The 19,654-nt window shown below is 37.1% G+C and overlaps 1 long non-coding RNA gene across 2 annotated transcripts; it reads right to left on the reverse strand.

The window, feature by feature from the left end:
• Positions 1 to 806: 806 nt before the first annotated feature.
• LOC116240138 (uncharacterized) lies at positions 807 to 19,653 on the reverse strand. Of its 2 annotated transcripts, none has more exons than XR_016464367.1 (5): positions 19,564 to 19,653; positions 15,922 to 15,993; positions 12,075 to 12,289; positions 11,136 to 11,240; positions 807 to 1,071 (listed from the first exon to the last, which is right to left on the reverse strand). It is a non-coding gene; the product is annotated as an uncharacterized LOC116240138 (long non-coding RNA). The 2 variants fall into 2 exon arrangements; XR_016464368.1 differs by lacking the exon at positions 807 to 1,071 and adding an exon at positions 7,086 to 7,588.
• Position 19,654: the final 1 nt, after the last annotated feature.

Raw genomic sequence — 19,654 nt, forward strand, 5'->3', positions numbered from 1 at the left:
CCCATTCAGCTTGGCCTTAAGTGTCCCCAGAGATGGAGCATTCCCAGCTTTTCTGGGCTGTGCCCCAATACTCTGAGTAGAAAAATTTCCTTCTAATATCTAATCTAAATCTCCTGTCATTTAGTTTAAAACCACTACCCCCCTGTGTAGAATCCTGTGTAGATAGAATTAAATTTAAAAATGCTTGGGTAGAAGAAATTTACAAATCATGGACTTACAGCCTTTACTGAGGCAAGTGTTTACTTATTCATTGGTGAGCTTTCCAGTTTAATGAAGAATAATAATGTCAAGTTCATCTTGTTCACATGGAACTAGGGAAAAATAGAAATGGAAAGGATATTCAGAGAGTGGCATTGTGTAGTACAAGCAGGCATACTAATGTCATTCATGAGAAAAAATTGAATGTCCTTTTCTTAAAAGTGCAATCTGCTGAAAATCTGTGTTAAAACTCCTCAGTCTCCCTGGAGTACAGGGTTAGGGAAAAGAGGAAACTGGGAAATTCATGAAAAGTTGTCAGGAAGACCACAAAGTTGTGAGCATCATCTCTTTTTCAGCTTGAAGGGAGAATGGGTTGTGACCACAGCCTGTGAACTCTCGTGGGAAGCAGACGGCATAGAGCATATTTTCCTGAGGAAGAATGAATGTTTTCGATGAAAGGGGCCATGGGGGAGCAAATGATCCAGAAGGAATTCTTATTTCCAAAAAGGTGGAGAAAACCTGTCTTAGGATATCTATTACTATTCAAATTGTTAGTCATCTTTGATCTCTTACATCTCTTAATTACAATACAAGTCTTGCTTGTTTCTATTTCAGTTTATTTCATTTTATTACATACACACCTCCAGTCTTTCTGGATGAGCATTCTCACTGCTGGATTCATTTCAATTGTACTTGATGTGTCTTGAACCACTGATATGCAGTATGGTCTTGCACTCAGTTTTTCATATAGCTTTCAATTAATTTCAGTGAGAATAAATTTTGTTAGATGGACTGTGTGAGAATGTAATACAACAATGTTGAATCATCCAAGTCATCTATTTTTCTCCCATTCGCAAAGCATATTGACTTGTCCTAGAAGGAAGTTAGAACAGTCTGATATGATTTCTTCATGAAAAATGTTTTCCTGATTATCTGATAATTTTTCACAAGACAGAAGTTTAATTGGCTGAGTAAAAATTCTGGCTCCCCTTTTTTTCTCATTTTTAAAGAGGTTTATGTCTAGAGTTCCTCATTCTTTCACAAGGTTAAACATCACCCAGTTTTTCAGATCACCACTTTCTGTAGACATGCTCCATTCTCAGACTAGTGTAACTAACCCGAAAATTGCTAAGCAATCTGGAAATATCTTAAATAAAGTAGCCCAAGAAACTTCCACATTTTTCATTAAAAAAAAAATAATCATGAATTTGTACTCTTTTTACTTGATTGCTTATGATCAGTCTTTCAAAAAGCCTTTTCAAAAAGACTACTTCAGGCTTTTCTTTCATCTATTATCTTTCTTTTACTGTTGAATAGCTGGCAAATATTTTGTCTTCCTCTTAAGAGTTAACATATTCTTAAAAGTATTTTTAGGTTTTGTTTGTTTTTTTTTCACTGTATATCTTTTCATACTTCTACATATTTTAATTTGTACACCGCTCTTCTTTAACTTTTAAATGCATACTTCAAAACTGGTGTTGTTTCTACTTTATCTGCACTTTCTAGAGTTTGTTTTGTTTGTTTTTGTTCATTGTTTCTTAGTTTTATTCTGTGAGGCCATTGCAGAATTGTTGGCAGAGTTAGTTTGGGTTTTAATACGTTTCCATTGTTCCTTTCATTGGAAGAACTATAATTTGCAACTTTGGTAGTATGACTTTATGTGGAACTATCAGTTCCTCAGAATCTGGTCTATCATCTAGCATTTCACTTAGAAAGTATAAAAGCTAAAAGTGATTATATCTTTTCTGATATTTTAACACTTCCCTGTCCTTTTTGTCACAGATTGCTTAATACATAACAAAAACAGGAGGGAAGGAAACTTAAGACTATATACCTTCAGTTCTGAACAGGGAAATGTCTTCTAATTCTAGAGAGAAATAATGAATGAGGAGAAATAGTTTTATTCTCTTCAATTTTCTGAAAACAGGTAAACACTGAAATATTTCAACTTTTTAAAAAATATACATTCTGAATATTTATCTAAAAACAGTGAAAGCTAATTGCTTTGCTCAGCACTGAAGAAAAATTTGCAATATTTTGAACAAAGTCAGTAACAATATTTTCTGTAAATACAAGGTAAGTTCTTCTTGGTAAGCATATACCTCTTACAAGTCACTCGTAAAACTAAAACTTTTAATGTATGAGGAAAGTAATAGGAAATTGAAGCAAAACTGAATGCTAGAACGTTAGTTCAGTGATAAGTTCTTCATGTAGCTCTAGCACTTTCAAGCAAATCATGTATGAGATTTGTATTCAGTTTTTACTCAAGTAGAAATGACACCACAAGAGTTTTATTCAAAGAATACTTATATTCTCTGACTGTACTGTTAACAACGTCTAAAATATTTTTCAATTTTTGACAACTGTTTTTTTTTTTCCCAGACAGAATCTTGTGAAATTAACAACCCTATTTTTTTAGCTAAAACTGTAAAACCTTAGAATAGGATACTGTTCATAAAACTCCACTTTTACATTGGATTTTAAAGCTTCTAGCACCAACTGCGGTACTTGGATTAGGTATGAAAATTGGCAATACTTAGTTTTGCTCAGAATACTATGGATATTTCTAAATAGTCTCCAGTATATCTATTTATGTTCCCGTGTGGCATGCATAGCTCTGGAATGTGTGCTACATAGTTTTCTGTTTTATCTCAGTATGTTCTCTTCTCAATATAAAAGAAAAAGAATATCCTTTTTGGACTACCATCAAAGAGTAGGAGGAAGAACTTGAGAAATATGGAGTTCTATTTCTTTGGAGATGCTCAGCTACAGCACTGTGGGTCATAATTATATCAGTAGAGAGTGATATCTCAGGAACACCAGTTGTAAGCCAGACTGGTATTAATCATCTCCAAGGTGATCCTGGTTACTATGGGAACTATGATATTTGTTTGTGTTCCTAGCACTGGCTGGTCACCAAAGTTTGGCAGCCTCCTTACAGTAATCCAGAAGATTAGAAACGTTAAATCTCTGTCATGAATTTTTCATTATTTCTGTCAGTATGAACCTGTCCTTTACAGAAATAATTACTAATTAATAAACCCTATTCTATGTTCAGATGGGAAAGGTTGTGCTAAACCTGCCCTTTTGTAACAAAGCTGTTTAAAACCTTTTGGATTTTGTCAAGCAAAGAAAGCACCGTATTTTCAATCACTAAGTTCTCCCTTTGACAATGTGCAAACTCCTTGCCATTGCTTTTTCCCTGTGACTTTTAGAAACGTTTATTGAAAAAAGATGCCTCATTCTGAAGAGAGGCTTGACTCAGATATATCATCCCCTCTTGTTTAATTAATTTCTACTCTCCAGCTGCTCCAGAAAATTGCTCTGGTTAATGAAAGGTGTGAACTACTACTGGATCAGCTCCTGGAGCCTTTGTCCTCTCCCAGAGCCAAGGTAAAGCCTGGCTGTACTCTCATCACCACAGCCTGGGCTGTCCTGCACCCCACATGTGTCCCTGCTACTATGGGTGCCCCAGCAGAGCCATTCCCCAGAAGCTCTTGCTTTACCCCTGGCGATCCATCCTGCTTCAATCATGGAAAAAATGTCTGAGGTTCATTAGATCCCATTAAGCCAGAGAAAAAAGACTTGTTCCAGGAGTGGGTGAAGAGTGAAGAAACATCCTTAAATTTCCATAAATTCCCAGAAGTGATTTATCATTGTAGAAAAGCCTTATTATCCTTGACTCAGCACTGAAGAAATTACACAAAAAAACCCTAGATGAATTATTGATACTGTAATTGGCGGAGGAGAAGGGAAATTGGAGGTAGCTAGAGAGCATTTCATTTTCCTGCTTCACTAGCTATCTTTCCACTGTGTATATGTCATGCATTACTTCCCCTTTTATTTTGATGAGAGAGAAGCAGACAGCCCTTAGAACATCATCTGCACTTGAATCATGCAGAAAATCTGAACTTACTTCACCACAAAGTAGTGCAAACTCTCAAAAACACGTTTATTGCAATGTTGAGGCATGTATCTATCACAGTACCTCATGCTCTAATAATTCTTTTCTATGAAAACGTACTAGGGAGTTACAACCACACAGTCTCCTATTTTTATTCTTTCTTTCATGTTTTGCTGTCTGTGTTTTGTTTTAACTTTAAAATGCCTGTTTCAGCATTTACATCTAAACCTTACTCCAGTCATTCCTAGGGTCTAAGCCAAATACCGGTGAAGTTCAGGGGTTCACTATGAAGATTTTTTGCTGGAATGAGGCACTACTGATGAAACTAAAATAAAAGACCAGGCATCTATCAGGATGGAAAAACAAATAGGAGAATAGCACACAAGCTGAGGAAGATGAGGCAGTTTCTGCCTCATGGAAGGCATTTTGGGCTGCTATTCATAAGAGCACTGGTAGGCAAAGTGGAAATCTTCATTTGAACTCCACTTCTGACTGTTTATTTATCCAAATGTGTTCTTTGGGAACATTAACTCATTCTGAGAAGTTTGCATCTCCATTTTAAACAGTGCTGTCTTCCAAAATGGAATCTGAACACAAGATATGAATGCACAAAGGAAGATTTAGGCAAGTATTTAGAGCCTGCAGGAAATGATAGTTTGAAAGTTTGAAAGCCTATATCAAAACCTACACCAAATAATTAATCAAAAAAAAAAAAAAAAGAAAGAAAACAAAAATACACCTATATAAAGCTGAAACAAAAACTCTTGCAGGAATTCCAGAAATATGGTGTTAGAAAATGTTGGGGATTTATATAGTGCTAAAAACTGTTCAAAGTATGACTCCTTTTCACTATACATTTTGAATGCAACAATGTAGAAACCTTTTCACAACCATCTGACAGAATTAAATAGGGGTATACTCAGTAATACTTAATTCAAAAAAAAAAAAAGACAAAATGAGACCAAAGAATGAATTCATAGAAATATTCTCGTGAAAACTTGAAAATACTTATCATTACTCTTCAGAAATCTTTGCTTGTCATGGCTGAAATAAATTGTCATCAATACCATACATCTTCAACCCAGAGTAGGTAATTTTACCCTTCTCCATTGATATCTGCTACATAATATGTAGGTTATTATTTATTTCTATTCATCAGGAAGAGTACTTTATATTGTTAAACAATTTGCAACATTCCTTTTTTTTCCTCCATGAAAATAGACTATTAAAATGTACATTTAGTTATTTGTTCCATGAATAAAGGGCTTTCCAAAGATGGAAAAAGCAACTGCTGCACCAGCAGACCTATATTCCAAGATTATTACCTATTTTCAGTCATTAATCTCAAGTGCTGGCATACTGCACCTTGTTTTGACTACAATAAATTATACATTAAAACTTTTCATATTTTTAGTTTGGAGAGACAAGACAACCTCATAATCACATCTGCCTGAATTTTGCATGACCAACAGCTCAGTGCTTAAATGCATGTATCAAAGAAATGCCAAAGGTTTAGATGAATGTATTTTTAATATCAGTTCTTTGGCCCTGTTGTAGCTGCTCTAAATTTGGATAAATTATGTGAATCACATGTAGATATGATCAAGCCAGAATTAACCGAGATCCTTAGTCACACTGAGTATGCCATAAATCAAAGCAAAAGTTAAAAAGAAAAACAAACTCATTTTCTCTAAGAGGATGCCACAAAATAAGAATCAAGTCATTCTCTGCTCAGCCTGCCATATTTTATGCATGTGTTCAGTAAAATACAGAGATTTAAAACTCATTTAAGAGGATATCCTTCCTCATCAAAAATAAAAGAGCACATTACATGAATAATGATGAGACTGAAATTAGCTCTTTTTTCTTAAAGGAGCACCAGCTCTGTCTAGTCTAGAGGTACTTATGGAAGAACAGCAATCTTGGTGTCATGACTGAGTTTTTTAAATTGATGTTGTCAACTGGGTGTAACCACTGTGTATCACTCACATAAGACATTCTTTCCAAGAATTTCTACAATAAAAGTGGAATCTGCTATAAGGGGGATGATGGCTAAACTGCTTAATCCTTTCATAATGAATTTACTACTTGTGAAACATATGAGATGAAAGTGCCTTCAGCACTCTCTACTCAGTTCATAGATATGACCTAACTTATCCATAGGGAATCTGGCAATGTGCCCCACTTCTTGGAAAAAGCATCTTCAAAGGTAACAGGGCACGTCAGCCTTTTCACCCAGCTACGCTTCTATTCCTCTTCCATCTACGGAAGCCTTGTTCATGAAGGAGACAGGAGGCACTGTAGCTTACAGTAGCTTTTGAATATCAAATTCAGGACTACGTGACAATAAAATGTAGTGTAGACATTTGAAGTCTGAACTGCCGGCTGAGACACTGATACCAGGCAAACATTTGTGAAAACTAAGTTTGGATTTTGTAAGTGCTTAGGTACTTGGGAGTTGCTGCCCTTTGTTATATGCTGGTATTTCTATTTACAGATAACACTTGTGCATAGAAGTTTATTCAGTATTTGCAGTATTTGTTTTTCATGGTTCTTCTGTTTAAAGTGTTTCTGACAACTAACCAGACACAAAAGGAATTATAATACAGTTTAGGACTGCAATTTCCAAATGTATCGTAGAAGTCAACTGTTTGTGTGACAATAGAGCTCACAAATTTATGAACTCTACATCCAAGCTAGCTTGGATGAACAACCAAACATCTCCAGTTTTGTAAAACGATCAATAAATCAAAGAAAAATTAGGTTGCAAAAAGCCCTTTGGGACTAACTACAAAGATATAAATAAAATTGATTCGAGATGAGCCTGATTTTGAATTAGGAGTGGATATTAAGGAAAATATTTGTATATTTCAAAATTTTTTTTCCAGTTTAATATTTCACAGTAAAATCATGTATACAGCTAGTATACTTTACTGTAGGAAGCAGATTTAAAAGATGAAAGTTCAAAACTTGGGAAAAGAAAGTGAACTATTATTTAAATTGTATCAAGAATGATGTAATAAGTGATTGCATACGTACAGAGCTTTTGTGGGAAGAGAAAGTGGATTTGCTCCTTGGTATAGCTGTTGGTATCAGAAACTTAATGAGATTTGATATTCCTATGTTATTTTTATCGCCCAGTATCTAAAAAGATAAATGCTTGTGTCTTTTCAGCTCCATAGGTGAAACTGCGCTGAAAAAAGACCAAGTGGAAAATTAACCCCACATAAACAACCATGCTAGGAATAAAAATTAAAAAAAAAAAAAAAGTACATGCTCTGCATGTACTGTAAAGCAGCTTGGATATCAGACTGCACCATTCAGTGTTCTCAGCGAAGACCAACATTTCATTACAGTGAATGTCACTTTAATGCGGCAGAAAAATTGGTCTGAAGACAGCCTGGTGAATTCAATCACCTGCTTCACTTGACGTGAGAAACTCAGCATAGAACATGCCATACACAGCTCCAGCAGTGACAGTGCTCCCTGTAACAATATGAAGTCGCAAAAGATTCCAACCTGAGAACTATTTCTACAGATGAACAGACCATGTTTTAACATGAACAAACTCTATTTGCTTTATAGAGAAAAACATCAAATTGTGTCTATCACCATCATCCTTGTCTTTTGGAAGGAGAAGAAGCCAGGCAAATTTCTTGTGGAAAATCTTGTGTGAGGCTTACCTTCCAGGACTACATTAAAAAGCAAACAAATAAACAAAAACCCAGTATGCTGCTCTTTGAGGACAGGACTCCAAAAATTCATAAAAGAAATGAAAATTGTCTTAATTCATTTTTGAATTTAGTATATCCTTTTAAGACCATTATTGGTCATAGATATCTACTGATTATAGCTAAGGTTTTACCCTAATCAATCATATATCGCAACTTAAATTTGTACATTTTTCAGTAAAACTGTAACCATGTGTGCAGCAAAAGAAATCTCAATAGGAGTAGCAAAAGTCTGTCACTAGCAGTGTAGGTGACTCTTAATTCTAACAAAAATGCCAAGTGTTACAAGATACACATGTAAACCCTGCCACTGTACAGATGAATAAAGTAGCTATTACTGATCCAGTGTGATACTATGATCACGAGTTGTCTCAGAGAGGTTTAGATTAGTTGTTAGGAAGAATTTCTTCATGGAGAGAGTGGTTAAGCATTGGAACAGGCTGCCCAGGAAAGCTGTGGTGTCCCCACCCCTGGAGAAATTCAAGAGAAGTGTGGATGTGGTACAAAAAGACATAGTTCAGTGATGGGACTCAGTAAGTCAGTTTGATGGTTGGACTTCATCATTTACAGCCTAGATCATTCTGTGATTGTGTGATTGTACTACTAAATGAACAGAATGATCACTTCTGTGCTATCCTCAGTATTTACAACTGTCATATATTCTCTGACTTCCAACAAGTTTTAAATGCCTACACTGCCTAATTAGGGTCAGTAATTCCTGACGGTTCCCTTCCTCACTTGCTGAGAGAAATAGGGTCCTCTAAAATGTAATTAGCTTTTTAGATATGCTTTATCACCTACAGTAAAGTTTGCAGGTTTTATTATTATTATTATTGAATATAATACATTGGGTAACCTAAGCTCACTGTCAAGTTTGTTTTAAGTGTGCATAAATCTTCATGAAAAGAAAGAGAAAAAGTTTCAAACTTTCTGCATAACTGGTAAGTCACAATAGTCTTGTGTGACAGCATCTGTTAACTAACTTCTGTGGTTGGCAGCAAGAGCTATTGATTCAAGAGGAAATGACAAACCAGTGAAAGCTTTTCAATTAAAGTAACCCTCAAATCTGTCTTTCCTAGCCTCACAGAACATTTTGAAAAGATGGACAGAATTATTTGTCAGTTGGCATTCAAGTCTTATTTTCATTATAATACAATTTATTCCCATTTTTCATCACTGTTAAGACAAAGCTATGTTCAGAGACATTTGAATAAATAAAAGTCAGAATTAATGTCGCTAATAAGCAAATATTGTTTGAGTGATAACAGTGTGGTAATGGCACAGATGAACCAGAGAAATTAATAGCATAATGGTCGTTTTTCGCTTTTAATTGCCTTTCCTTCTACTGGAAGATTGAGGCTCTGTTTTTCATCCAAACCTTTTCACAAGTAATTAGTAGGTGCAAACTTCTGTCAGATGTGAATGTTTTTTGCATGGTCCTCAAACCAAAGAAGGCAACAGAACATTAGGTCTGGCATTTCTAATTACAACTCTAATTATACAAAACCTTTTTGCCCAGAACAGCAAGAAGCAGTTCCTACTGCTTAATGGAAGCCAAGCTTTTACCAGTCACCATTCTGGTACAGTATTCTTTTTTGTAAAAGTCAATTGCTGTATGCTACCACTGCCAACTGTTACCCACCTGTAGGTAGAGTGGCAAAATCCACCTAGCAGTGTATGATCATTCCAACTTTCTTTAAAATTCTGACTCAGCAAGGTCCTTTCCTTTTTTTAATAAGTACATTATCTACAATAAACTAGTATCAGAAACAATAGGGAATTGCTGCTGGCCAGCAAGCCAGTTCCATTGCTTGTTGTTTAAGTTACCAATGACTTTCTTTCAGTTCTGTATCACTTTATTACCATTTCTGTATCGTGTAGCCTGAGAGGCCACTGGTAGTTGATCCTGCTTGCAGCTAAATGCTATATACTGTTACTCACATATATACAAAAAAACCTTTCAAAGAGAGGAAAGGAAGAGGAATGGAACAAAACTAAACCAATACCCAGCACATAAAGTAGCTCCTAGGATGCCCTAAGAGAATAGCGCATGCTGTGTGGTCAGGAGGGGAGAAAATGAGGGTTTCTCATTATACACTCTTTGTCCACATTCCATTTCGCTTTCTCTAATCAACTGAAGAAATATGTAGCCCTAGACTACTGTAAGATATTGGCAAACATCATCATAACCAGGATTTCCTACAGTTTCCTTTTTTTATAATTGGATGTAAAAGAATCTGTGAGTTCATATGAGTGGAAGACAAAAAAGGAAGAAAAACTTCCCAGCAAAAATAGCTTTATGCTTTTGGGAAATGCTAAGCAACTGGACCGGAAAGAAACATCTCTTTCCAGCACAATAGACTGTTGCATCTAACAAATGTGGGGGATGATTTTATGCTCTTTATGCACAGTATTTGGATGTATGTGAACTCCCATGAAGTTCACACTACCTCTGAGATGAGCACAAAGAAGTAAGGTCTTACTATTGCCTAGACCAAACAAAGCTTGCAAAGCAGCAGAATTGTTGTTAGATGACTCTACACAGTCATCCTGGCTAGCACTAGGGGAAATGTGCCCACCAGCTCATGGAGAGCTTATACCCTGGGTGCCTGTTTCCCACTGCTGCCTTAAAACCTCTACAGTGAACTGTGTCAATTTGGCTTCACCCCTATACAGACAATTTTCACTCCTACATTTATGTGACATCAGATCTTTGGGCACATTTCCAGTGGCATGACTGTAATTTCCAGCTGTATTCCCAGAGGCTCAATAACGTAGAAATCTTCTGATAAAAAAAATGCTGATACGTTGGAAAAGACTCCATTGTAATCGTGCTGTAGCACTTTCACATCAAACACTGTTCTGTGGTCTATGAAGACAGCTCTGAATTCTGCTGGGACTAACAAAAGTATAGCCCTAAGTCTTTTTCTTACCAGTATAAATCTTGTGTCTCAGCCACTAAAATTCTCATGCTCAAAGAGGCTGCAGAAGTGGTAAATATGCTGTTTGAGAAAATGTGGAGAAAGAGAGGAATAACACTTTTTTTGTTTTGGCTTGTTTTTTGTTGTTGCCTAGTCATAGTAAAATTAGTAAATAGAGCCAGCAGTTAGATAGCAGATCAAGCACATGCATCAGATAAGCTATAAGAGCCTTAATGGAGATATACACATAAATCCCAAAGAACAGCAGTGATAGGAAGCTTTTAAGAAAGGAAGCCAGCAGCATAATTCCTAAAAGACGGAAAGGCAGGAACTGCTAATCAATAAGCTATCAGTCAGCTAACAGCATAATTAATTCCTTACCCACGTTTCAAATGTGATCTTTAAAATAAACTTCTGCCTTTAATGACAGACTGAAGCCATTTTCTCTCTTCACACTTGTAGGCCTCACTGGAGTTCTTCACTTACCTAAAAAAAAGGGAGAATAACTGATACAAGAGCTGCTCCAAAAGTAATGCTTCATATTTTATTGGTTCAAGACTTCCGAGGTAGATGTTGGTGGTATGGCAGTAGGGGCTGAATCTTCCCACCAACGTTCCATTACATTTTGTTGCAGTGTGACAGATGGCAGCAGAAGGGCAGTCTGACAAAATGGTATCAGATATGGAAGCACATACGAGTGCATTTTTTTCCTCCACACAGAAAAAAGTTGCGCTTATTGACATTCGTCCACACTTGCTGAACATTAATGGAGACCAAAGAGCGGACGTGAGCATGGTGAGAGTTGGACTGTGTGGGCAACATTTTCCTAGCAATGACACTGGCATAGTCTCTATGAAACAGTGAGTCACCTCTTCTGAGGCAGATTGTTATGAGTGTGGCACAAAGGCTGCTGTTCATCAATGGTGAAAATGCATAGCTAACAGTAATGACTATATTGAAAAATAGTGTTTTGTAGTTGAGAATTTGCTCTATAAACAAGTGTTATTGTGCTCTTTGTGACTGTTTGAGTTTCCATAGAAATAAACAGAAGGCATTACTTTCAGAGTGACCTATGTACATCTGGAAGATAAATTCCAGTATTATAAAGCAGACCAGCAAAATGTTGATCCAACTCTCCCCTCCCTAACCTCCTTCCTATCAGTCTAACAGCCGAAGTCTCTTAGTCATTAGAACAAAATGCCAAAGGCATGCATATGCTCAATACAAGTGCAACTGCTACTTTTAATAGGTTATAAAATCCTTTCTTGTCACCCATAAATCTTCCACTTATTAAAAAAAATAATTAAGTTCTACTTTCACCTGATAACCTTTGCTCCAACAGCCTGCTGGAGGATCAGCACCAGCTAAGCGATTGCTTGCAGGGATTATCACCCTGGATGTTCGCCACTGAAACAGTGTGAGCCAGGGCTCTGCCAGGCCGAAAAGCCATTCTGTCTCTATTTGGGATGCATTTTCTGTTATACTCTCCAAATGATGACAGTAGCCTCCTTCTGTAAATGGTGATGTCTTGCAGTCTGCATTTGAAGGGAAAATCAAAACACAGATTCACTTATCCTGTAACTTACACTTCTTGTGTAAGAATCATCTTTTCTCAAGTTGTTTGCCTCAAGACACAGCGTGGATGTAATCCTCTCTGCCACAGAGTCTCTCAAGTGTTTTTACTACCTATACAATATCTCTTTGTTTTGTTGCCTCTCCTGTCTCTGGGGGGTTGAAGGCTGTACTGCAGTCTTGAAGGCGGGGCAGCACTCTGTGTGGGTAAGACTGTATATTTAGCTCTCAAGTAACAGTTGTTCAGGAGCCACTTTGTCTGTCAAGTGCAAACAAGGGCCAGATTTCAGGGCAGTGAAACAGAAATGGCAGTGAATGCATCTATTTAAGGATGTTCATTCCACACACATTTGCCATCAACCACCAGCACCAGCTAAAGCAAGTCTTTGACTTGTGAGCTGGGATGGAAGCAGAACAGAGTACCTTGTTTCTTCAGTCCTTTTGCAGGCTGGCATATCTATGGATATCTGATTTGTGCACCAAGAATGCAAATATGTACATCATGGCAGTCTCCAAGAGTGCCATAGGCCCCAGGAACAAAATACTATAGGCGTAGAAGTCAATAAGGGTTCTTGAGGGTCTCTGCCCACCAAGATTTAATCCAAATATTGAGCAACCTCACTTGAAAATCTGCTGAGCCAAGGTTCTGTAGATATTTAAATGCTTCTGCTGATATTTGGAGCCTGCAGATGCTCCTACTTCATGGAGGCAAATGTTCTCCCCTTTTTCTAGCTCACATGTCAATTGATCATGTTGCTTTATCAAAACTCTTTTTGGAAATAAATAAGGGATCAAGAAGTCAGCGAAAGAAAACAAGGAAATGCCATGCAACCAAGAAACTCATATTTCACCAGCTCCACGTTTTGACCTAGCACTCCCTGAATTAACTGCATCTGTCATAAGAGAGTGAAAAAAACAGATAATTCAGAAATCCAATCCAGAAATAAATCTCTACACAAAAGCCTGGAAACAACACATTGAAATAAGCTTTCTTTTCTGCTCTCTTCCATGTTCTCTTGAAGGGATACTATAACCAAAGAAAGCAAAAACTGAGGAAAAAGGCAGTACAGTAGGAATTTCTTCCCTTGCATCTGCAGTAGCGTGGTTAATTCTGCAGGCATGAACCCAGTCCATCTGCTCAGTTAGATGTTATGAATCCCATTATCGGCTCTGTGTGCAGCCACAAGATAGAGATTCAGGCTTGCTGCTGGGGCAACTGTAACCTTTTCCACATAGCAGAATCACAGAATCATAGGGGTGGGAAGAGACCACAAGAGATCATCAAGTTCAATGCCCCCTGCTAAAGCAGGTACCTTACAGTAGGATGTACAGGTAGGCATCCAGATGGGTCTCTCTGCTGAAGGAGACTCTACAACCTCTCCGGGCAACCTATTCCATTGCTCCATCATCCTTACTGCACAGAAGTTCTTCTGCATAGTTGCACAGAACTTCCTATGCCCAAGTTTTAGGCCATCGCTCCTTGTCCTTTCACTACACATCACTGAGAAGTGCCTGCCCTCATCCATTTACCTCCCATCTTCCTTTAGATATTTATAAACACCTATCAGATCCCCCAGGAAAGTGTATCTTTAATTCAAGTGCACACAGCTCTACAAGGAGTTCCCAAAAGAAGCTGACCTCATAAAGCAGAGATCTTATAGTTGACTACAAGTCTCCCCAGTCCAGGATCTTCAAAACTGGATTAATTTAAAAAATTAAAATTATTTCTCCATCATTTTCTCACTTCTGAGCATTCAGAGAACTCTCAAGCCACACTTCCCAGAGTTTTTGCAGGATCAGGGTAAAAAATGGAGGGGTTGTCTAGAGTTAGTTTTCCTCTCCAACCGGAACAGGTTCCCAAAAATAGCAAGAAAATCTACAAATATTGCAAGATTTACAGTCAAACCACAGCAGTGTGGTAAGACCAGGTACAGCAGAAAGTTGTTTGGCTTCTGTTTTTTTCCAGGAGTCTTTCCACTAGCCCTCAAGCTCTTTCTTTCCCAAATGCGTAATTCCCATTTCTCTACAGGGCCTCTGTCTTTGAGGGACTCCCCTGAGCTCTGTTCTGGGCCAACTTGTGCTTCTTATGTGGAAAGCCACTCCTCTAACAGCTTTTTTGCTTGCTCAGCAACCTGCCCAGTTTACTGTCACCAAACTCCCACCCTGTTCATAAACTAGGGCAGCTGAAATCTGGTATCTCTGGACTTGAAATTGTCTGCTGACACTCAGCTTTTTAGGCTGAGCTTCTGCAGTAATCTGCTGTAGCCCTGCTGCTTCCCCACCCTTGCTGCCCTGCTCAAGGAACAGTAGTGCAGATACTCTGGTCCAAGATGCAGAGTTAAAACAACAGCACACAGAAATTCATCAATGCTGATGTTCAGAGGGAGAAATTGCACAAAGAATGGGGGGGTGATGTTCTGATTGCAAGACTTTGCAATTAGAAGCAAATCAAACCCTGATTACCTGCAAAAACATGCCTATCATGCTCTCTTTCTTTTGGATTTTTCTTTCAAGAAAACAGTCAGTGCCAGGTAGGTAACTGCAAGCTCAGGTACGAGCAATGCCCTGTTGTGATCACATAAAGAAGAACTTTTAGTGCCTTCTTAAGAAATATTCCCAATAACATCAGTTCTTGGTTTGACAGGAGTTCACAGTTAGGAGAAACAATTAAAGGGTAGGAATTACAATGCAAATTGACTGAAATAGGAAGGATTTAGTCTGGGTAAAACGATTCCCTCTCATTTTCTTATCTGTTAAAGCCAGCATTCACTGAAACAGGAAATCACAGAACAGTAACAGTGTGCTAAGAGAAAAGGCAGTATAAACCTTAATTCTTACTAACAGAAAATTGTATTTTTGTTACTGTACTAAACTAATTTTCTGTGATACTCAACCACATATATGCTGAAAATGTTCGCATACTTTTCAATATGTTATTTATGTCACTTGGGGAAAGCAAACGTTGTTTTCCTTTTAGATAAAGCTACAGAAGTTGTATGTCTTCTTTGTATTATTTGTGTAGGAGAAAAAACAGATGGTTCCTTTGTACTGAAAAAGGCAAATGCTACATTTTGAGCTTGAGAATGATAGCCATTAGGCTTGACTAACATAAATAAATAAATAAACAAACAAATCTAAAGGAAATTAGTGTAAACTGGACTATGCTGGTCCCAAACGTAAGTGGAAACAATGATAATTTCATGTTCCAGATCCTCTAGTCTTGTTGATGGCCTTTTTTTTTTTTTTTTTTTTTTTTATGTTGCCCAGCTCTTCCCAAGTCGTTAGAAGTCAAGAAACTGACATTTTGCCAACTCAAATTGACACCAGCTATCATTTTAAAGTTGTTGTTTCATCAGTTGGTGTCACATCTTTCCATTCAGTATATTCAGAGTTCACTTCAAATTATGGCTTTGACAAGGGGTGAGAGTCTTTAAAAACCATTTTCGTTCTACAGGTTCTGCGACAGAACTGCATCACAGAGCAGCTGGTTTTGAAAGCTATTTTCCATTATGACATAATTTGCTTCTGTGTTCTTGGAAAACTAAGAAAAAAAGACTACATTAACATTATGAGGAAAGACAATTGAAATACTCACCGTGTTTGTCCTCCAACTCTGTATGGTTATAAACTGATTTACATTTTGATACTAGCAGATATTGTTTCCCATCTATAAATAATAAAATAAAAGAATTTCAGCAGAGGCCCTGTGTTGTTTTGGAGGACATTCAGGTAATCATTTTTCCAGATTCAGTCTGAAGATCTGAGCTGAGGTTTCTGGAAGCTTAGAAATGATCCATCACCCTTCTCATAGCATTCAACCTGGAGGATCTTAAATAGCTGCCAAGAATGTATCAACTTTACTGGATTGAATTTCACTCAGTATCCTCTTCAGATCTTCCTGTGCTCAGGTTTTAAATAATACCAATCCTTTTGTCTCTCATTGCATGTGCTTGCTTGAGCTGAATCTGTATTTTATTAAATAAAAATGCTTTTAAGATAGATTATCATGAAGACATTCAAATTGTATGAAAGGTATATAGTCTTCTGTAGATACTTATTTAAAACCGAACATTAATGTTATCTGGACATGATCTGTGTATGTGTGCGCTGCATGCAGTTGCACACTGCTTATCCTGGCATCAGTAGTGAAAGTACTTTTAAGTGTCACTGTTTTCAAAAGCAAATATGAACAATATCCTTGAAAATAAGATTAACTATAACATGTTATTTGTTTGATGAATAGCTCAGTCTTTCTTTTCCTGAACCAAGATTTTAGTCATGGTACAGGCTACAGTATTTTATGTCATGAATCTGGCAAGCCACCTATCTACTTTGCTTCCACTGAAACCTATGCATCCTCCTTACCTGACACTTTTCATCTGCAGATCACTGTTGAAAGCACAGACTATGTCTGAAGCTCATGCCACTGTTTCTTAAACTAACTCCAATCTTGATGCTGCAAATCATTGTTCTGCAGTAATATAGGTGCATATAAGCACCTTAGAAGCTGTCAAAGCCTAAGTATTGGCATCAGCAGATACAAAAAGACTCAGACTTTCTTTATCTTTACACTCTTTTCCCAGTGTCAGGGAAGAAAAGAAACCAGAAAGGGAATGCAATTCCATAGAATTTACTGTTTCTCCTATAGCCATCAACTCCGCAAGGATTTTCAGTCCCTGACCTTCCAGGATACCTGCCTCAAAAAGGGGGAAAACAAATGTCACGTCACAGTCTAATCACATCGACTGGTTTCAAGCGCACACAAGCTTCTGTTCCAGGAATTCAAATGAAAGATTCTGCCAAGGAGAATGAAGAATTTGTGCACCTTAGTAATGGCTTATGCCACATATTAAGGAAACCATTCCTTCTTTAGTGGCTTTTTTTTTTTTTTTAACCAATACCATGATAACAGCAGAAGTGTGTATGTGAGTGCCAAGTCTGTTCCCAGTAACATCTCTTTCTGATTCAATTCACTGTTGTTTTGTTTTTTTTTCCTCTTCTGAAGTTCTCCAAAAATAACAAGGGGATTGTCTTATTTTTTAAAGTACAGAGAATTTGATAATGTTTTAGACTATATCCTCTAAGACTCAGTTTGATAATATGTTAGCCTGCACACTTCAGAACTTTAACTAGCCATAAAAAGGCACTTGGAACTCATTAATAGTCGCCTATTCTTTCTGAGTCTTTCCTCATGATGGTACTGCAACCAATTCCAATGAGGCAGGAATCAGTTAAGGCAACCCAGCACTTCGGGCTCAGGCATCATGCTCTCCTTACCCACTTTGTACCCTGTTGCTAGTCCCTGCTGAACAACAGAACCAGCTTGCTCTGAGGTAATATACTCTGAAGTAGGTCAGTTTTCATATTCAATTAAACACGTACGAATACAGAGATAAATATATGTGTGTGCATGATCTAGCACATGATTCAAGTGAAAGAATTTAATTCAGAAATAATTGTTTCAATCTGTTCTGGAAATCAGTAAGATGTAAGAGGGCTCAGGGACACAGCAGTTGGCTACTTTAGACAGTTGTTGACAAGCACCCATGCCTACCTTTAGAAATCAGTCTGAAGCTGAACAAATTTATCAATAATGCATATCAAATAAACTTATTCTCTCCTCTTTTCAGGAAAGGATTTCAATTTCTGCAAATGTGCTTATTCATATATAATCACCAAGAAAGTGATGTCAAAAGTAACTACAGGTAGAAAATCATAGACATGTATTCCATGAATTCCTAGGAAGGCATTACTGGAAAAAAATGCTAGAAACCACAGTCTGTTGTTTCTCTAGAAACCACTAGGCTATGCTGTCATCCAAAATCCTAATTCATCTGAGTCACTATGAAATTTTGGAGGTGGCCAAGGTTCCCAATCAGAGGCTGCCATTTCCTCTGCACTTACATAAGTGAGCATGGAAGCAAACCAGCTTCCTGACCTGACAGTTTGTTAGCTACCATTGGTTGTTTCTTCTGAGTTTGAGTTCCTGGTCTCGTTGACCACAAAGCTGTTTAAGGAGCAGGATCATGTAGAAGGGGTTGGAAAGATGGAAGGGAGTGGGAGTATGTTGGCAGACAAGTTTTAGTCACCTTAAATCAATTACGCAACTAGAGACTGAAGCATTACTTTAGCGTAGACATAAACATCAGAGAACTCCTAATGACTCCCAGAAATACCCTAACCTGTTCTACCAATAAAAGGAAAATGTAGAGTAAAACAAAATGTGAAGAAAAGGCACAAAAGCTTTGCAAAACTGCCAGTCTAGATCACAGGTATTGATTTCATTCATAGGAAAAAATACTTATCCAGAAAGTCAGAGGAAAAGAAACAAACGTACTTTATTATTTAGAAGAATGACCAGAAGTGTTTTCTCTGACAATAAGAGACCTTTTCAGCACTAGTTATAAAGCGTACAAATGTAGAAAGCATAGTTTAATGAGAATCTAATGTTCAGTTTATTAATTCGTAACCTCTCTTAATCTTTTGTATTCAACTGACTCCTCTGCATAAGATTCAAAGAGTACTGTCATTTAATTTAGTTATAATTCTAATGCCCTTCCTGCTCCCCATAAAGAGATAATGAAGAACACTTGTTTGCTTGGAGATAATACAATGTACTCACTATGTGTATCAGAGTACTTTTTGTCTGTTAAAATATAATGAATTCTGTACAGGTGCAAGATGAATTAACTATATTACAACCTCTGTTTAATAATAGCTGTTCTTCACATAATTTTGAAACCAATGAGACCTTTGAAAAACTAGTGGCTTCATCTAGACAATTATAAAAATAAACTGGAACAATATTCCTTCAAGGTAGAATAGGATATATTTAAATTTAGAATTATTCGAAAAAATGCAATGATGTGCACCATGGAAAGTTATGTGAAGTGGTTCTGTACTGCAATTATTTCAAAACTAACTGCATTTACACAGAAAAGCAAGACACAGCAGTGACGGCATCCCACTGGAAAAATACGACAAAGAAAAAGTGACTCAATTAAGTATGGAGAATAATACTGAAAATAATGTTTTCCACTGCGTAACAAAGTTACACTCTCATCCTAGATACTCAGTTTTGGCTATTTTCAAGAATACAGTGCACAAATATTTAAGCCTCCAGAAAGCCAAAGAAAATAGCAAGAAGGCACGAGAATATTTTTCCCTGTGATGAATGAACTAAAAGCAGATGTACATTGACTAGTGTTTTGTCTTCACTTTGACTTTTTGTCCTTACCTTGTAGAAAACTTAATTTCCCAGAAACAAAAAGATTGGGAACAAATAGTGGCTGTGACAACCAAGCACAGAGATACCTAGACAGAAGAGT

This window comes from Phasianus colchicus, chromosome 2 (assembly GCF_987193195.1).
Source record: "Phasianus colchicus chromosome 2, bPhaCol1.hap1.1, whole genome shotgun sequence".
Lineage (NCBI taxonomy): Eukaryota > Metazoa > Chordata > Aves > Galliformes > Phasianidae > Phasianus > Phasianus colchicus.